The sequence below is a fragment of the Lithobates pipiens genome, unplaced genomic scaffold (assembly GCF_037356315.1).
Source record: "Lithobates pipiens isolate NorthernLeopardFrog02 unplaced genomic scaffold, aLitPip1_a1.2 Scaffold_19, whole genome shotgun sequence".
In the NCBI taxonomy this organism is placed as follows: Eukaryota; Metazoa; Chordata; class Amphibia; order Anura; family Ranidae; genus Lithobates; species Lithobates pipiens.
In genome coordinates, this window is record NW_027507764.1 from 520,932,342 (window position 1) to 520,951,140 (window position 18,799).

At 46.1% G+C, this 18,799-nt stretch overlaps 1 pseudogene; it reads right to left on the minus strand.

Annotated features, from left to right (window-relative positions):
* Window positions 1-5,362: 5,362 nt before the first annotated feature.
* Window positions 5,363-5,481, minus strand: LOC143999212 (5S ribosomal RNA; annotated as a pseudogene).
* Window positions 5,482-18,799: the final 13,318 nt, after the last annotated feature.

The window sequence follows — 18,799 nt, forward strand, 5'->3', positions numbered from 1 at the left end:
AATCTTGTTGGATTGGACCCAAACGGCACCCGAGGGGGAACGGAGCTTCTGTACATAAGCTTGAGCATGTTTCTTGCGAAGGGCCCTGGCCAGCATACGGCCGCATTTGTTTCCATGTTCATAGTACCTGTGTGAAAGATGCCTGGCCTGCCTACACGTGTGGCGATCTAATAAACGTAAAAACAGGTCACGCAATTCAAAAAGCTTCTGCTTAGCCTCTGGGCTCCCCCCCTGCTTATGGGAGAGTTCTGCCGCCTGTAAGGCGGCCAGAACCCTGTTGAAATCCTCTTGACGTGCTTTCTTGATTTGGGAACCCAATGATATCAGTTCCCCTCTAATCACGGCTTTGTGCCCCTCCCAAAGCACACCCGCACTTATCTCATCCGAGGCGTTTTCCCTAAAATAGTGGGAGATGGTCTCCGACACCTTGGCAACCGCAGCAGAGTCATCCAAGAGATTTTCGTTCAGTCTCCACGTCCAGGCCCTGTGGGGACCAGATGGTAATTGAATGGTCACGCCAACCGGTGCATGGTCCGAAAGGGTGATGCTGCCAATGGATGCCGTCTACAGAAGCTCAAGCGTGGGACGGTCAACATAGACATGGTCTATGCACGTGTATACGTCATGGACGGACGAGTAATAGCTAAAGTCTCGTCCCGAGGGATGCAAAATCCTCCAGATATCAAGTAAAAGGTGTGCCTGCAGTGATTTGCGAAAGTGTTTGAAAAAGGCATGGGAGTGTGAGGGTCGGGTGCTCGAAGTGTCGAGCAGATGGTCCGGGCAGACATTAAAGTCCCCGCCTAAAATTAAATACCCGGCTTTAAAGTCTGTCAATAGGTCAAGGGTAGCGTCCAGGAAGGTGCCCTTTAGGAAAACAAATCGGCCCTGAGGGTCAATTTTGCTATCCACTGGCTGAAAAGGGCACGTCTTATGGAACGCTATGGCAGTCCCTCTGGACTTGGCCTTAGGAGATGTACTGTGAAACCACTGATTAAACATATGGGTGGGCAACCTGGGTAGGGAATGGCTGGTGAAATGTGTTTCCTGCAGGAAGACCACTTGGGCCTTCAACTTTTTAAGTTCCCACCACAATTTGTTCCTCTTCCCCGGAGAGCAGAGACCCCGTAAATTGTAGGAAATTACCTGGAGTGTAGACATGGAAGAGTTGGAGGGTGGAGGACTGGGCAAGCGTCCCAACCCGCCTGGTGTAAGGACCGCAGCAACAGCAGGCTCCTAGGAAAAGGGGGGAGTGAAAAAAGAGGGAGAAGAAAAGGGGAGAGATAGGGAGATAAAAAACACAAAAAAATAGTACAAAAATACCAACAACATAAAAACAAAACAGCTACATCAAAATTAGACAATGCAGCAGTTTGGGGGGAGATGGGACCCACCCCACTATCCGGGGGGGGCTCCTAGCCCCCTCCTAAAGTCCCAACAGGGAACTAAACCCATGGATGGATGGCCTATGTGGGGAACGTAAACCAAAACAAGGGGGAAAAGGAAGGTCCCCTCCCCGCCCACCACATCTGAGAGCAGAATAGCCTCAATTCGGGAGAAAAACCGATCCAAAAAAGCAACAAAAGTAAAAAATAAAAGAGGAGGAAAAAAGGGGTGAAGCCCAGTGTGGGCTGATTGCATTCGGGGACATGGAGTCTGGCCGATCCCTGGCAGAGGCCCCCCCGCCACGGTAGCCGCACAGCAAACTGCAGACCGCGGAGGGGGGGGGGGTCACGGAGGTAGCTACGATGGCAAAAGAAAAGGGGGAAATAAAAACAGAAACCAAAACACATTAAAAAAAACCCCTCCCCCCACCCCTGGTGCCCCGCAAAGGGAAGAAAAAGGGGGCGCCGTGGCAGACCACCTTCCAACATTGGGAATGTAAACATTCTCCGCCCTGTAGGCCTAATCTGATAGTCAAACAGTAACAAGGGCTGGAGAGAAGTCACCAAAAATTCTTGCGGCCACGGCAGCCACAGTCTTCGGCCGCATAGGGCACATCCAGGTCCCTGGAACACCCGGGGGGGGGTACAGGGTCAAAACATCCCATTTACAATTCCCGTGGGGGGAGGCCCAGACACCAGCAATCATAGTAGAAAAAGTCCGCAATCAGCCGTCTATCACACAGCCCAGGCTCGGTATCAGTCTCGGGTGGTAGAAGGAACCACTGAAGAGTTGCGGGTTGAACTATGTCTGTCCCTCCGTCGATGCTTGCGTGTGACTGTAGACCATCTGTGAGGAAGGGGGGGGACAAGCAAGTCGCTCGGGGGTCCTCTACAATCCAGAAAGTCCACGGGATTCAGCCCCAGAGAGGATAGAAAATGTGGAAGATCGTCTTTTGTGCGCAGGGTCACCTGCCTGCCATCCTTAAGCACATGCAGAGAGAAGGGGAAGCCCCAGCGGTAGGACAGTCCTGCAGCCTGGAGCACAGAAAGGAGCGGGCGAAGGGCTCTCCGCCGCATGAGGGTGCGCCGCGAGAGATCCTGATAGAAAGTCAGTCGAGCACCATCAAAATCATAAAAGGGCTTACCCCGCACTTTTTTCATAATCCGGTCCTTGATAGTATATTTGTGAAGTTTACAGATTATATCCCTGGGATTGTCAGCGTCTTGAGACGGGGGGCGCAGTGCTCTGTGGGCTCGGTCTATTTCAATAGGAGCAGTGGCTGGGAGTCCCAATATGTCCCTAAAGATATCAGTCAGAGTGGGGACAATATCCCTGGGTCCAGTAGCCTCCGGGAGCCCCCTGATCCTGATATTGGCCCTCCTGCTGCGGTTTTCAACATCATCCAATTGCCCCAGCAGTACCTCAAGCTGATGGTCTTGTGTTTGGCACCTAGATTGCAGCAGAGCAATAGCGGGGAGAGTCTCCTCTAGTTTTTCCTCCAGGGCCTCCACTCTGTGACCCAGATGTGTAGTATCAGCTTTAAGCTGGGCAATATCAGCGGTGAAAGCCTTCTCCACTCTGCTAGTGAACTTTTCTAGGTCCTCTCTGGTGGGGAGAGACATAATATGGCGGCATATTGTGTCATCTCCCATGAGGTCTGAGACCTCTGAGCGGCCATCCAGGGACCCGGGGGATGCAGGGGGGGCCGAATCGCTTACCGATCCTGGGGAGGGCACCGGAGAAGCCAGGGGAGACGGTCCGGTTGACTGGGAAGGCGTCGCTGTAGCAGGCTGTGAGGATTTCCCAGCTTTCTGAAGTTTCCCGGTCAATATTGGGTCCATCGCGGCCCTGTCTGTGGGGGCCCGGGAAGAACTGATCCAGCTGTCCCTGCCGCTTCTTGTTACCCTGCGGCGGTCGGGAAGACTGCCGGGATCGTTGGGACATTGAGCCCGGTGATGTGGATCGGATTTCCCCGCTGAGGGCAGCTGATATGTGCGGCGATGGAGCGGAGCTGAGGTGAAGCACTTCCTCACTCCTCCATGGTCAGGACACGCCCCCCCAAAAGGAGGCTTTTAATAATGTTTCCAGCTTCTTATCAGTTGGATCTTTAAATACCTGAGCATTATCCAAAGGACAGGTCAGATTTCTATTCACGCAAGAAACAGCCGCATCGACAGATGGGACCCCCCATTTCTTGGTGAAACTTTCCTCCAGAGGATAAAGCATAGAAAACCTTTTAGGAGGAGCAAACAGTTTATCGGGATGTCCCCAATCCTCATACAACAATTTATCCATTAAGGGATTAATTGGAAAGGAAAAGGCAGGTTGTGGGATTTTCCTGACTCCCAGGGAAGAAACAGAGGACGTAGCGATCTCAGCAGCAGGCATTCTGAATGTGGTACGCACCAATTCAGTATAATACTGCACCTGTTTTCTGAGCGCCTGGGAGGAGGGGACTCTCTCCTCTTCCTCTGATTCATCCGACTGCTCAAGATACCTGTCCCAAGATAGGGATCTCTCCTCATTGTCAGAAGTGTCATCTGAAAGAGGAATCTCAGCAGAGGGAGGGGATCTACCCCTTTTCCTGCTTTCTTTCAGGGAAGCTGAAATAAAATTCATGATTCTCCCTTCAAAACCTTCCAATGTAGCCCTAAGGGAGTCCTCAGTGATGTATACCGGGGCTGAAATATCAGGAGAGGCTGCAAATCCTGACAGGGGCACTGACTCATCCTGTGAGGCTGACTCCAGTCTTGCAGGGGGGGGATGGTAACCTACAGGCATTTTTAGAACCCCTAGACCTAGGCGGTGACTTACCAGTGTCCTTGTTATCTCCCCCTGAGACCCTCTTACAAGGAGACATAGTCCTAAGCTACAAAGCAGAGGTACTAGTACAAAGTGCAATCACTGTTGTGCTTAAAGTCTCACAATAAATATATATGCTTAAACTGCACAACCTGATGCTGAGTAGGTTTGTCTTAGGTTTGCCTGGATCCAATCCCTTGGGATGCTTACTGCCCACAGCTCCTGTGTCTCCACTTACAGCCCCCTGACGCTCTGGGCTGTAAAACTGCGCAGTACAGCGCCGTGCACACCGAACGACGCGGCTCGCAAACACACTCCCGCCTCCTCCATTAGCACGGAAGCGTGCTTGGTGTGCGTGCACGAGGACTGCCGGTATCCAGGGGGGAAGGGAATTGCCATCGGAGCTGTCTGGGACCCCCAGACTACGTATTACATTCATTGTGGCTGAGATTGCAGTGGAGACATGAGTCATCTGGGAGAACCAGGCTTCACTGAGCGTGTGTATCTGAAAGGCATGTAAGTATGCATCAGGCTGCTCTTACTCCCCCTAGTGGTGGAAACCAAGTAAGACATACAACTACTCAATGAAGAAATCCATAATATAATTTATACAGGATTAACTTCCCTTACCTGTCCTCGCCGCAGGAATTGCTGAAAACAGACAGATTCCAGCCTTCACCCATCACGGCGGGCAGAGTTGTGCCAACCTTCAGGTTTTTTTTGGGGTTCCTTCTCAGAAGAACCTCCTACCTGGACCTTGTAAAAGACTCTGCCAGAAACTTTTGTGCCACTATGTAAATAGTACAGTAAGTCTGGTATTCCCAGAGCCCAGTCTTCCAATAGGAGAGGACTTACAGGCAAAACCTCGTTTCTTCAGATGACGAGGCCCGGGTACCATATCATCTTGGGAGTCAAAATATCGGCCCGAGATATGGATCCGGTTTGTTGTAGCCCTTAGGCCCCCGCAGGGACCTGCACAGAACTTTCTTCATAGCACATGTTTTACGTGACCAACCACCACTGGCAAAGGGAAAAATTAGGTGCCTCCCATATGGGAGGGGTTATATAGGGAAGGAATTCTCCTTAATTGGGGGTTAACCAGTGTCCCATCACCAGAGGTGCCTATATAACCCATTATGTAATGATCCTGTGTCCCGTGATGTATGATCAAGAAATAAGCATACGGCACCTGGTATTCCCAGTCGGTCTTCCATCCAGTTACTAATCAGGCCCGACAATGCTTAACCTCCGAGATCAGACAAGATCGGGCACTTTCAAGGGGATGGGGCCATAGGCGATCTCTTTGGGCACTCTCAACCATCTTGACAAACGCCAACATGGTGATCTTGGGAAACAAGCTAAAAAAACCAAGTCAATGCCAACATTGGAGGCTAAGCAGGGTTGGGCAATCAGTTTACTTGCCTGAAATAGGCATCTCAGAACTGCCACCTGGCTGCTTCCCGGGTTTCCAACTCCTTCAACTAATCCCAGGAGACAATACTTCGCCTCCATCCTGGTGGAGGTTCCAAACACCCGATCAATGGTTCCTGTCACCTCCGTCCAGTAGCAGATCAACTTCGGGCATCTCCAAAACATGTGCATCATGTCTCCCCCCATGTTCCCGCACCGGGGGCAACTTGCGTCCGGCCGTTCGGCCAAATTGAAAAAGTTTACGAGGAGCATAATAAGTTCTATATAATAAGAACAGATGTGACATCCTCTGAGAGGAGAGCCACAATTGACCACAGGCAGTATTCCTGTGGCCAATTATAGCTCAAGGGGGTTTAGTACACACCCCACACTATATAAGGCAGCCAGCGCAGCGGCCTTGTATAGTGTGTTGCGGCGGTCAGGGAAAGAGGACGATAGGCAGGGACAGTGTCTTTACTGCTTGGGAACCTAGCACTGTTACAGTGGGTGTTATGTGCCTCCCGCACAGTACACACCTGAAGCTACCCTTTATTACTGGTGTTCAATTTTTGCAATACAGGCATCGGCAGTGCAGAAGTTAGAGTGGGTGTTGTGTGCCTCCTGCACAGTATACACCTGAAGATACCCCTTATTGCTGGTGTTCTGTTTCTGTAATGCAGGAACCTAGCACTGTTACAGTGGGTGTTGTGTGCCTCCCACGCTTGTCCTTATTTTCGGCAGCTGGACGTGTTGAGCCACATCATGGCTTGGTCGGATGTGAAAGACCAAGCCCTCCTAATGCTCCTCATCCTCTCTCACCCAGGCTCAGGGTACTAGCCTGTGTTCTGTATACACTAAGGCTTTCTTCTGTATACCCTATCCTCTCTTTATACTCTAGCCTGTCGTTTATGTACACTAGACTCTTTGTTTACCTCATAAATGGCAGTGTATATAGAAGGAAGGCTAGTTTATACAGAGAGGCTAAGGTATACAAAAGGTAGGCTAGAGAATAAAGAAGACAGGCTAGTGTATACAGGACACATGCTAATGTATAGAGAAAACAGGCTTGGTTATAGAGAGAGACTGAGACTATTATATTCAGAAGAAAAGCTAGTGTATAGAGAGAGGCAGGCTGGGGTATACAGAGAGGCTAGTGAATACAGATAGGGTGATGTGTACAGAAATGCTAGTGTATACTGAGAGGCTAGAGTATACAGTTATTCTGGGGTATACAGAGACTAGTTTAAAGAGAGGCTAGTGTATACAGAATACAGACTCGTGTATGCAGATAGGCTTGAGTATACAGAGATGCTAGAGTAAACAGTGAGGCTGGGGTACACAGAAAGGCTAGTTTAAAGAGAGGCTAGTATATACAAAGATGTTAGTGTATAGAGAGAGTCGAGTGTATACAGATAGGACAGTGCATATAGAGAGACTAGTGTATACAGAAGACAGGCTTGGGTATACATCCAAGCTGACAGTGTATACAGAAGCCTGGGTAGCGTATACAGAGAATCTAGTGGATACAGAAGACAGGCTGGTGTATTCTAGCTAGTTTTTAAAGTCTAGTGTATACAGAAGACAGGCTGTGGTATACAGAGGGTTTAGTGTATTCAGAGAGTCTGGTGTATAGAGATGCAAGGGTGTACAGAGAAGCTAGTATATATAGAAGACTACAGCATACAGAAGAAAGGCTAGTGAATACAGAATAAAGGCTGGCTTCTACGGAGAGGCTAGTGTATGCAGAACACTATCTAGGGTATAAAGAGAGGCTAGATTATACAGAGAGGCTAGTGCATACAGTGAAGCTATTTTATATAGAAGCCTGGTTAGTGTATACAGAGAAGCTAGTGTGTACAGAAGAAAGGCTAAACAGGCTATAAAGAGAGACAAGTGTTTACAGAGGACAGTTTGGGGTATAGAAAGATGCTAGTTTATACAGAGAGGGCATACAGAAGACAGAAGACGGGCTAGTGTATTCAGAACATAGGCTAGGTATTCAGAGAGTCTAGTGTATACAGTCGGCGAGTGTATAAATAAGACTGGCTAGTTTACACAGTGTTTACAGAGATGCAAGGGTGTACAGAGAAGCTGGTATATAAAGAAGACTACAGCATACAGAAGAAAGGCTAGTGAATACAGAATACAGACTCGTGCATGCAGATAGGCTTGAGTATACAGAGATGCTAGAGTAAACAGTGAGGCTGGGGTACACAGAGAGGCTAGTTTAAAGAGAGGCTAGTATATACAAAGATGTTAGTGTATATAGAGAGATTCGTGTATAGAGAGAGTCGAGTGTATACAGAAAGGACAGTGCATATACAGAAGAAAGGCTTGGGTATACATCAAAGCTGACAGTGTATACAGAAGACTGGGTAGTGTATACAGAGTGTCTAGTGGGTACAGAAGACAGGCTGGTGTATTCTAGCTAATTTTTACAGTCTAGTGTATACAGAAGACAGGATGTGGTATACAGAGGGTTTAGTGTATTCAGAGAGTCTGGTGTATACAGTCGGCGAGGTCTACCGCTAATTGTACGGTAATGCAAAATGTTCACAAAACCATCCATTTGCTACCAGACATGCTGCACATATTATGAGTAATGTAACTATCGCTCGCTAACGATGTAAAAAGTTTTATTGCTTTTCTGACATTAACCGAGTATCTCTGACATTAACTGAGTATCTCTCTGCACTAGGATCATTGCACAGTTAAAACACAGTGACAAAACATTTCTTTTTACCGCAGAAAAATGTGAGAAAAGCAGTGTAAGCCGTCTTTCTGCCATATGCTTCAGAAAATTAATGTACCGCTTTTAAATCCATATCAATTCCACATCCTAATGTAAACTGTCTAAAATTTTAACATTTACTGATAGCAATTACTGATATTACATTATGATTATACCAGTGGAAATGAACGCGATATGGAATTGTCAAATTAATCATAATCTCAGAGTTAACTTAGCTGATAAATTTACGATTTACTCAACGATTTACTCAACGATTTAAACTTAGATTTTTTCAGGCTAAGTCAATTTAATCTTAAATAATTTATACTATATTCTACTGTACTCCTAAATAATGTACTGTTTTTCTGTATTTTAGCCGTGCTCATATTTCGTGTTATGTTGCTATTCCGACAATCGGCCTTAATGAGGATATTACTTTGCAACAATCTCTTGATCCCTTTTGTGTATTCACTTTATCTGTATTTATATTTACTGCCTCAATATACTTATTATTATTATATTATAGAGATTACTATCTCTAAATCATTGTAAACGTAACCATAGATATAATGTCTACAGCTAATTTTACGTTAAAGCAAAATTCACACAAAACCATCTTTTTAAAACCTTTTAAAGCCGGCACATTAAGAATAATGCAACCATCTCTCTACCTCTATGCAATAGGATTCTCTTTCTGACTCTATTTTGTATATTACTTCAACTGTCACACTGATAACCATTTGTAACACATAACACTGGCAACACATTTTTTAAAAGCAGCAAAATGCGAGAAAGTGGTTGCAGTAGCAAAGGATAGCAATAAAGTTTGATTACATTAATAACACATAATGCAACTATTTTACATTCACATCAAGCATACATCCTATTGTAAACTGTCTATCACTATTAATTTTCAGGGTTACTGATACATTATGCGGATAACCAGTGGAAACGGAGAAAAGTCAGTGTAAGCCGCCTTCGTGCGTAACAAAATTAATGGCACGATTTACACGTTGGAATTTACAAGCTACGTTAATTTACTCTTAAATAATGTATACCCTTTAGCTGCTTAGCTCACACTTTGCTGTATGTAGCCGCGTTAACTGTATTAATGGTTTCATGTAAGTAACCAATGGGGATTGACATTTCATGTCTATCTCACATCTCTAATGCAATTTGTCTCTTTAAAATTTCATACTTTTCCGGTTATTATACTTTCTCATCTTTAAAGACAAGTTGCTGATATTTTATGATTACAGCAATCATCTCATCTAATTGCTAGTCCGATATTCTAACTTGGTATTACTTTGCAAGGCTCTATTGAACAATGTAAAGGTAAGCTAGATATTTTGTGTATTTCCACTTAAACTCGACCTGTTTATACTGTCTCAATATTATCCTTTCTAATTTTGCTAAATTAGATTATAGGGTTTGCTATGTCTAAATCCACCTTTATTACGTATACTGCTACTTTTAGGATAATACAAAACCATCTTTTGCTTCTTTACACGCTTCACATATTAAGAGTAATGCAATGCTACCGATGTGAACAGTTCAATTGCTCTTCTTACATTTAGCTGGTATCTCTCTGCTATAGGAAACTGAATTTGTATTACAACGATAACTCATCTAATATCAGTCCACTCAGTGCTACCGGGATAACTTTTTCATTTAGAGTAATGAAATGATTTCTCAGTCATTTTGAAGCTACTGCAAAAAACGCTTCCGATCTCTTTTCAACTGCAATACTTAAGCTCTGCAATATAAAGGAATATTTAGCTGCTTAGCTCAAACTTTGCTGTACGTAGCCGTGTTAACTTTATTAATGGTTACCAATGGGGATTGACATTTCATCTCTAATTCACATTCACATTTCTAATGCAGTTTGTCTTTTTGCCATGTCATCCTCTGCCAGTTATTTTCCTTTCTTATCTTTATGCTATATTTGGGGTATATTTACTACATTATTAAAGACACGTAATGAACCCGATTGATAAAAACCTACACACGTCGTTGCTGTCATTTCCTGTATTTCCACTTAAACTCGACTTGTATATACTGTCTCAATATTAATCTGTGTTATTTTGCTATATTTATTATTAGAATAACCAGATTACGATCTCTATATCCTGGTAAACCAACTCACACAAAACCATCTTATTTCTACCTTACACGCAGCAATAAATATTAAGATATTAAGATTTAACCGGTATCTCTCTGCAATAGTAAACGGAATGGGTAGATCACTCATCTAATATCAGTCTTCTCAGTGCTACCGGAACAACTTTTACATTTAGAGTAATGCAACGATTTCTCAGTTTTATGAAGCTACTGCAACTAACGCTTTGGATTTCTTTCCTGTTAAATTACGCTCTGCAATATTAAGCCATGTAAATTGTCCTATTGGTCTACTAACAATGCTATGTATAATAATACAAATCTTTCAAAAGCAATATCGTCTCACTACAATACTTACACTCTGCATAATAAATATGATTAATGCGACTAATGCTAATAATAAAGTCGTCTAAAACTCGGCTATAGGTAGAGAATAAAACTATCTTACATCAAAATAAACCATGTACTGCCAAACCAATAACGGCCAATTACTTAACGTCTATCAGTCAATGACTTAACAAAATAAACTTAGCACTCTTTTGCTCTATTTTTTATATATGTAGTTCTCTACATTAACTGTCACATTGATATCACCACTGACAACACACTACTGACCTTTTAACAGCACCAAATATGAAAAAAGCACTGTAACTCTTTACATGATTTAGATGTAGTTGCATTAGCAAAAAATAAAGTCATGTCTTCTGTACACGCTAGCCTTTCTGTATACATTAATCTTTCTGTGTACACCAGTCCCTCTATATAGACTAGCCTCTCTGTCTTCTGTATACACGTGCCCGTAACCTATATACACTAGCCTGCCTTCTTTTTACAATAGTCTCGGTGTCCCAGCCTCTCTGCATACACTAGCCTCACTGAATTCCCCAGACTCTCTTCTGTATACACAAGCCTATCTGTAAACAATAGCTTGTCATCTGTACACACTAGCCTCTCTGTATACACTAGCCATTCTTCTGTATACACCAGGCTCAGGGGAATAACATTAGCCTATCTGTATTACCTTGTTTGACTTTTCTGATTTCTGTTTCTTTTCTAGGGTCTACCTCGCCGTATACCCAAGCCAATCTTATTACCCCAGCCTCATTCCAATTATAATAGCCTCACTGTATACCCCAGGCAGTCTTGTGTTGGGTTTTTTCAGTCTGCTCAGCCATCTTCTTGTAGGGTTCTTCGGGTCAGCCCTTGCTCCCTTTTCCCCACGTATCCTCTCATTCACAAGAAGTTCATTCTCATGTCTGGGTTACCTTGGGCATCAGGCTCATCCTATCCTTCACGGGACATTCATTTGGGTTTGCGTAGCTTGCAGGCTCTTAAGGGGTTCCTTCTCATCTTCAGGTCAAGAGTCGGTGGGTTCTACTCTCACAGCGGTAACTTACAGTTGGCGTTTGGGCATATGTCATTTTATGGATGGGATCTTTACCTTTCCTTTTCCACCTATACTTGTGTCTTTTTGCCCTCTTTTCAAGCATACTGACCATCCAGGCCATGGCACACCTCAGGCCTTGGTTCTTAACCACTACAATACAGGGCACTTTCGCCCCCTTCCTTCCCAGCCCAATTTTCAGCTTTCATCGCTCTAGCGCTTTCAGTGACAATTGCGCGGTCATGCTACACTGTACCCAAATGAAATTTTTATCATTTTGTTCGCACAAATAGAGATTTATTTTGGTGGTATTTATTCACGACTCCGTTTTTTATTTTTTGCGATATAAGCGTAAAAAAGCGGAAATTTGGAAAAAAAAACAATATTTTCTTTTTTCTATTTTAAAAGAAATCCAATAAAATCAAATTTTGTCATAAATTTAAGCCAAAATGTATTCTGCTACATGTTTTTGTTAAAAAAAAATCCGTTAAGTGTATAATAATTGGTTTGTGTGATCACGGACATATGTACGCAAATGATCATGTACATATGTGTGCAGGTGATCACGTACATATGTGTGCACATAATCATTGGGACAAGTGATTTTAGTGGGACATATGTGGGGGACATGTTTTTATTATTAGGGACATGTGTTTTTATTTTTTGGGGACATGTATGTTTTGGGGACATGTGTGTTATGGGGACATATGTGGGGACTGTGTTTACACTGTGTGGTGTGTTGTGTGTTTACACTAGACTGAAGATCAGTGAGTAAAAAGCTGTAAAAAACAGCTCATACTCACTGATCATCAGCCGGCTGCAGCAATCTACTCTCCTCTCCTCAGCGATGACTTCTGTGTGAGGAGAGGAGGAGCCGATTGCCTAGCAACCGGCTGTTTGTTTACATCACATGACGGCCGTGATTGGACACGGCCGTCATGTGATCAGGAGGGCCAATCACAGAGCCCTGATTGACATTCCTGAACGTCCTATCAGAAGTAGACGGCTCCCACCCGGCCGTATATGTGCATTGGCCGGGTGGGAAGTGGTTAAGTAATATCGCATTTCCCACTTGAAGACTCCAATTACAAGTGGGAAGGCTGGCCGCAGGCCAGCCCGTATTTGTGGGAGGAGTCTGAGGGACTATTAAACCCTCCTCCTCTGTCAGGGTCGGTGTTTTCTAGGGAGAGAGAGACCGGGTTACACAGACTTGCTAGTGTATACAGACAGAATAGTGTATACAGAAGACCAGCTAGTTTATACAGAGAGGCTAATGTGTACAAAAGACAGGCTAGATTATACAGAAGAACGTACTGGATATGCAGAGATGGAGGCGAGGTTATACTGAGGGAGAGGCTGTTTTACACAAAGAGGCTAGTGTGTGCAGACTTGCTAAAGTATACGGACAGACTAGTGTATACAGAGAGGCTATTTTAAACAGAGAGACTAGGGAAAACAGAGAGGCTAGTGTACAGAGACAAGCTGACAGTGAGGCCGGGGTATAATGAGAAGCTAAGTTATACAGTAGACAGGCTAGTTTATATGAAAGACAAAATTGGGTAAACAGAATACAGGCTGGGGTATAATGAGAGGCAAGATTATACATAGAGGCTAGGGTATAAAGATGTATACAGAAAGGCGGGGTATACCGAGAGACTATGTGTATAAAAGACAAGCTAGGGACGGACTAGTGTATACAGAAGACCGGCTAGTTGATACAGAGAGGCTAATGTGTACAAAAGACAGGCTAATGTATACAGATAGGCTAGATTATACAGAAGAACATCCTGGGTATGCAGAGAGCTCAGCTTCAAGGGATGGCCAACGTGAGTAATATGAGTGAGACTCCTCACCCCCCCCCCACCTACCAGATCTGACTTTCATCCCCTTGCCCTCTCTGCCCCGGTCATCTGGTGGCAGTTTTATGCACTCCCTGGCCCCCACCCATTCATAATCCTTACCGACCTTTCCTTCCGCTGCTCACAGGAACATACTGGATGACTTGTCTAATTAACCAACTTGTACAAGACACCGCTATCCTCCTGTCTGACACCAGTCCCCATTGGAGGCGTTACCCCTCACTGTTTGGGTGGTCCCTGCCTCCCCCTGGATGCTCCACATATACCCCGACCACATTGTCGGAGGGGCACCACTTGACAGGTGGCATCTCCCATTGGAGGAAGGGATGATGGCCCCAACCCCTTGGCAGCAGGTTCTTTCATGTACAGACCAGGGCGGCTCATCTTCCCTTCTGGAGTCTTGACCTTAGAGGGGGGAGTTGCACTTTGGGGGGTCTGAGTGATACCTAGTGCGCTGTACTGGAAGGGCTTGACATTCCCGCATATGTGTCCCCTCTCCCTGGTTGAGCCCCTCGTCCCCCCCTCTGGCCCCCACCTACTCTTTGCCGACATTGCCTTCTGCAGCTTTCGGGGACACCCTGGATGACTTATTTATTGAGCCTATTGGTGCGAGACACTGCTTCCCTCCAGTTTGACTCTGGACCCCCCTGGAGGATTTACCCCTTACTGTTTTGGCGGTCCCAGCCTCCCTCTGGATGCTCTACACAGCCCCCGATGGTGATGCAGGAGAGACACTAATTGGCGGGCCCCAGAACTGCTGCTCGGGTGAAGTCTCCCGTTGGATGGAGGGATGGTGGCCCCAGCCCCTTGCCTGCCGGATTCTCCATGCACCGACCAGGGCTGCTCCTCTTTCATCTTCATGTGGTGACCATGGAGGGGAGGAGTTGAAACTTATGGGGTCCGGGTGGTTGCTGGTGTGAGCACGCTAAAGGACTTGACCTTTCCGCATGTTTGTCCCCTCTCCTTTGCTGCCCCTCCTTCCCTCCCCCCTTCCCTCCCTTACCTCCTTCCCTTCCCTCCCCCCTTCCCTCCCCCCTTCCCTCCCCCCTTCCCTCCCCCCTTTCACTTTCCCTTTCCCCCCTTACCCCCCTCTTTTCTCCCCTTCCCTCCCCCTTTTCCCCCGGGGCGTGGATGGAGGAGAGGGGGTAAGAAGAGGACAATCTGCCAAAGAGAGAAATACATTTGTTCGGGGGCTGCATGTACTTTTGGGGTATGGGACGGGGGGTGGTGGATCCCATTCTGTGATGCCTTTTCTGTTGTGACGGGCTCCCTCGTGCATGCCTACATTTAGGGCGAGCTGAGGAGACCCCTCAGTGCTGACAGTTCTATGCTCTACCTCTGTTTTAATTATACTATTGTTTTTTGGTTCTATGATGTTACTGATTGTCTTTTATTTGCATACCGGTATCAGACGTGACATTTACCACTGCAGGGACTGGGGGGACTGGGATCCGGGGGCTCCCTCTCCGACCTGTCTACCCACCAACCCAAGTAGGACGGCGCTTTAAACCCAGTGTACATCTGGTAAACGCTATAGCATAATTGTGCTGTTTTAGTATACAATTCCTGTACTGTTGAGTGCGGACAACCCTTAATTTCCCTCTCCCCCTGGGGTTGAGGTGCCCGGCCTCTTTTTCCCCTTACCTTTCCTTCCATTTGCCCTTCCTTTTTCCCCCTTAGTTCCCTCCATCCATTACCTACCCAATACCTACCTTGGTTCAACTTTCTTTGCTTTTCTCGGACGTCCCCCTTCCCCTCCCCGAGGAGCGATGGCAGACTCAGTCAAGGTCACCTCTCTAAACGTTAAGGGACTGAACTCCTCTGAAAAACGGTGGATCCTCCTGTGAGAACTGAAGACTTCCTGTACTGATGTGGCCTTTATACAAGAAACACATTTTAAAAATACTAGCCCCCCCTTTCTACGGTCAAGATCCTTCGCTAAGGTCTACCACTCTACTAACCCCTCCTCTAAGACCAAGGGAATCTCCATTCTGATCTCTAGCAGGCTCCCCTCGGTTCTCCAGGATTCTCTGGTGGACCCTGGGGGCCGATATCTTTTTCTTAGGGGCCACATTGGAGAGCTCCTTTTTACATTTGCCACTGTGTACGCTCCCAATGATCACCAAGACACATTCCTCAGAACTACCCTGCACAGATGATGTGACTTTCGGGAGGGCCAGTTGATATTAGGTGGGGACTTTAATGTCCCCTTTCGCCATCGGTTGACACTTCTGCCTCTTGCTCCTCGCTCCTCATTTACTCTAGAAAGCGGATTACTAAGTGCTTACTGAATGACCAATTAGTTGATATCTGGTGTCTGCAACACTCCGGGGAAAGGGACTACTCTTTTTGCTCTTCCCCTCACAAATCATACTTGAGGATAGACTTCTTCTTGATTCCACATGACCAACTGCACTTGGTGAGCTCTTCCTCCATCGGCCATATTACTTGGTCTGACCACGCTCCTGTAGCCCTTACCTACACCCTCTCTAGGAACCCCTCACCTAGGACTCTATTCTGGCACCTTAATGAGAGCCTCCTCCAGATACCGGAAGTTTTAGCAGATGTGACCAGGGAATTGGACCTTTATTTCCAAGAAAACTAAACGCAGGACTGCGACCCGGGGATAATTTGGGAGGCTCACAAGTCAGTACTCCGCAGGGTACTTATCAGGCACGGGGCACGCATCAAACGAACACGGAAGGAACAAATTGCTAATCTGTTTTGTGAACTTGCCTCTGTGGAAGCGAAACATAAACATGCCCCCTCACGGACCTTAGAGATTGAATTGGGGACACTCCGTACCCAGATTACTGACCTACTCCATTATAAAGCGAAAGCAGTACTCCAGTTTTGTCGTAAACTGATGTAGGAATCAGGGGACAAATGCGGAAAAATCTTTGCCAGGTTAGTAAAGGAGTGGAAATCTGCCTCTTACATACAACAGTTGATAGATGAGAATGGCCAGAGGGGCTCTACCCCAACCCAGATAGCCAAAGTCTTTGAAAAATGCTACTCTGATCTCTACAACCTGCCCGATTTAGGGTCCGGACAGGACAATATAGACAGATATGTAACCGGTTCTGGTCTACCAACCCGATCACACTGGAAGAAGTCCAGATGGCCGTGGGACCCCCGAAGGTGGGTAAGGCTCCGGGCCCTGACGGATATACCGCACAATACTATAAGACCTTCCTCCCTATTCTCGGCCCGCGCTTGGTGAATTTATTGAATACTCTGAGCTTGAATGGGGATTTTCCTGAGCATACCCTTAGAGCCCACATCTCGTTGATACCTAAGGAGGGCAAAGACCCGGGCCTATGTGGGAGCTACAGACCCATTTCCCTCCTAAATTCGGTCCTAAAACGATTCTCTAAAATCCTCGCCACGTGATTGGCACAGCACTTGCAGTCCCTTATACATATTGACCAGTTAGGTTTTATTCCCACCAGGGAAGATAGGGACAACACCATTAAGGTGCTTACCCTGGTCCATAAAGCAAAGTCATCTGGGACCCCTTGTCTTTTCGTGAGTACTGATGCCGAGAAGGCTTTTGATCGGGTCAAATGGACATTCATGTTCTCGGTCCTTCGCCATATAGGTCTGAGTGAACGGATGTTGGCATGGATAAGTAAGATATACTCACGCCCTTCAGCTCAACTCAAAGCGAATGGGGTGCTCTCATCTCCCCTTGACATCGGGAATGGGACCAGACAGGGTTGCCCCCTGTCGCCCCAGTTATTTGCACTGTCATTGGAACCCTTTCTCTCCACAATTCGACAAAACTCAGACATAACGCGACTCCAAATCGGTACTATTGACATCTGCCTACGTAGATGACATGCTGTTCTCGTTGACGAATCCCAGAGTTTCCTTGCCAAATCTCCTTCGGGAATTCCAGATATACGGGATACTTCTTGAAATCAGAGGCCATGGGGGTCGAAGTCCGCCCGCAAACGTTACTAGACTTGTAGTCCAATTTTCGATTTAAATGGACCCATACAGCCCTTAAGTACTTAGGTACTTACATTCCACAGGACAACACGCGTACGTTTATGTTGAACTTCCCCCCACCCCTTGTCACTAAGATCCGCAGTTTGCTTCACGGGTGGCATTCTGGCCTCCATTCCTGGTTCAGGAGATGCAATCTCATTAAAATGAACATACTCCCTAAATTTACCTATCTTTTCCAAGCTCTCCCGATCCAGATTCCAGTCCCGTTTTTTAAGCAAGCTCAATCCCTGCTCACTCAATTTAACTGGGCCCACAAAAATCCCAGACTTAAGTGGTCACAGCTGACATTGTCTAAACAACAGGGAGGGTTGGTTCTCCCTGACTTGCGATGCTACTACCTGGCCTCCCATCTGGGGCGTGTATTGGACTGGAATGGAAACAAACTTTCTAAGCTCTGGGTGCTACTAGGACAATCTCACTCCCAAATTCCGCTAAGAAGCACCATGTGGTGCTATAAGGATTTACCCACAGAATTGACGTCACATCCCACTATAGGGGCTTCATTGAAAGTCAGTCACCTGATCGCTACCCAAAACACACTCACGTCTTTGACTTCCCCCCTATTCCCTATACGTGGCCATCCGAACTTGGAACCGGGGACCCACTTAGAAATTCCAACCTAGACCATGCGTCTAAATTCGTCATTGATGGAAAATGACCTTCTTTCTCAACCCTAACAGATCCGACAGGGCTTTTCCAAATGCCTTTTTGGAGAGCGGCGCAACAACATCATTTTTTCCATTCCATCCCCAATACTCAAACTTTCGCACGCCCTCAGACGGAGTTTGAGGCTCTATGCAGGAGCGAAGGCCCTTTGGTCCACATTCTCTCTCAAACAGATCACCCACACTTAACCTGCCTGTCCAACTGGGAAAAGGACCTTAATTGCTCGTTTTCCCCAGCACAGAGACAACGCATTATCACTTTGGCTCTCAAAACCTCGCTGTGCACGAAGATACAGGAGACAAATTTTAAACTTCTCACCAGGTGGTATTTGACACCATCAAAGCTGCATAAATAATTCCCCTCTTCCTCGAACATATGCTGGAGGTGTGGAGAAGAAGAGGGCACGTTGATCCACATTTTTTGGTCCTGCCC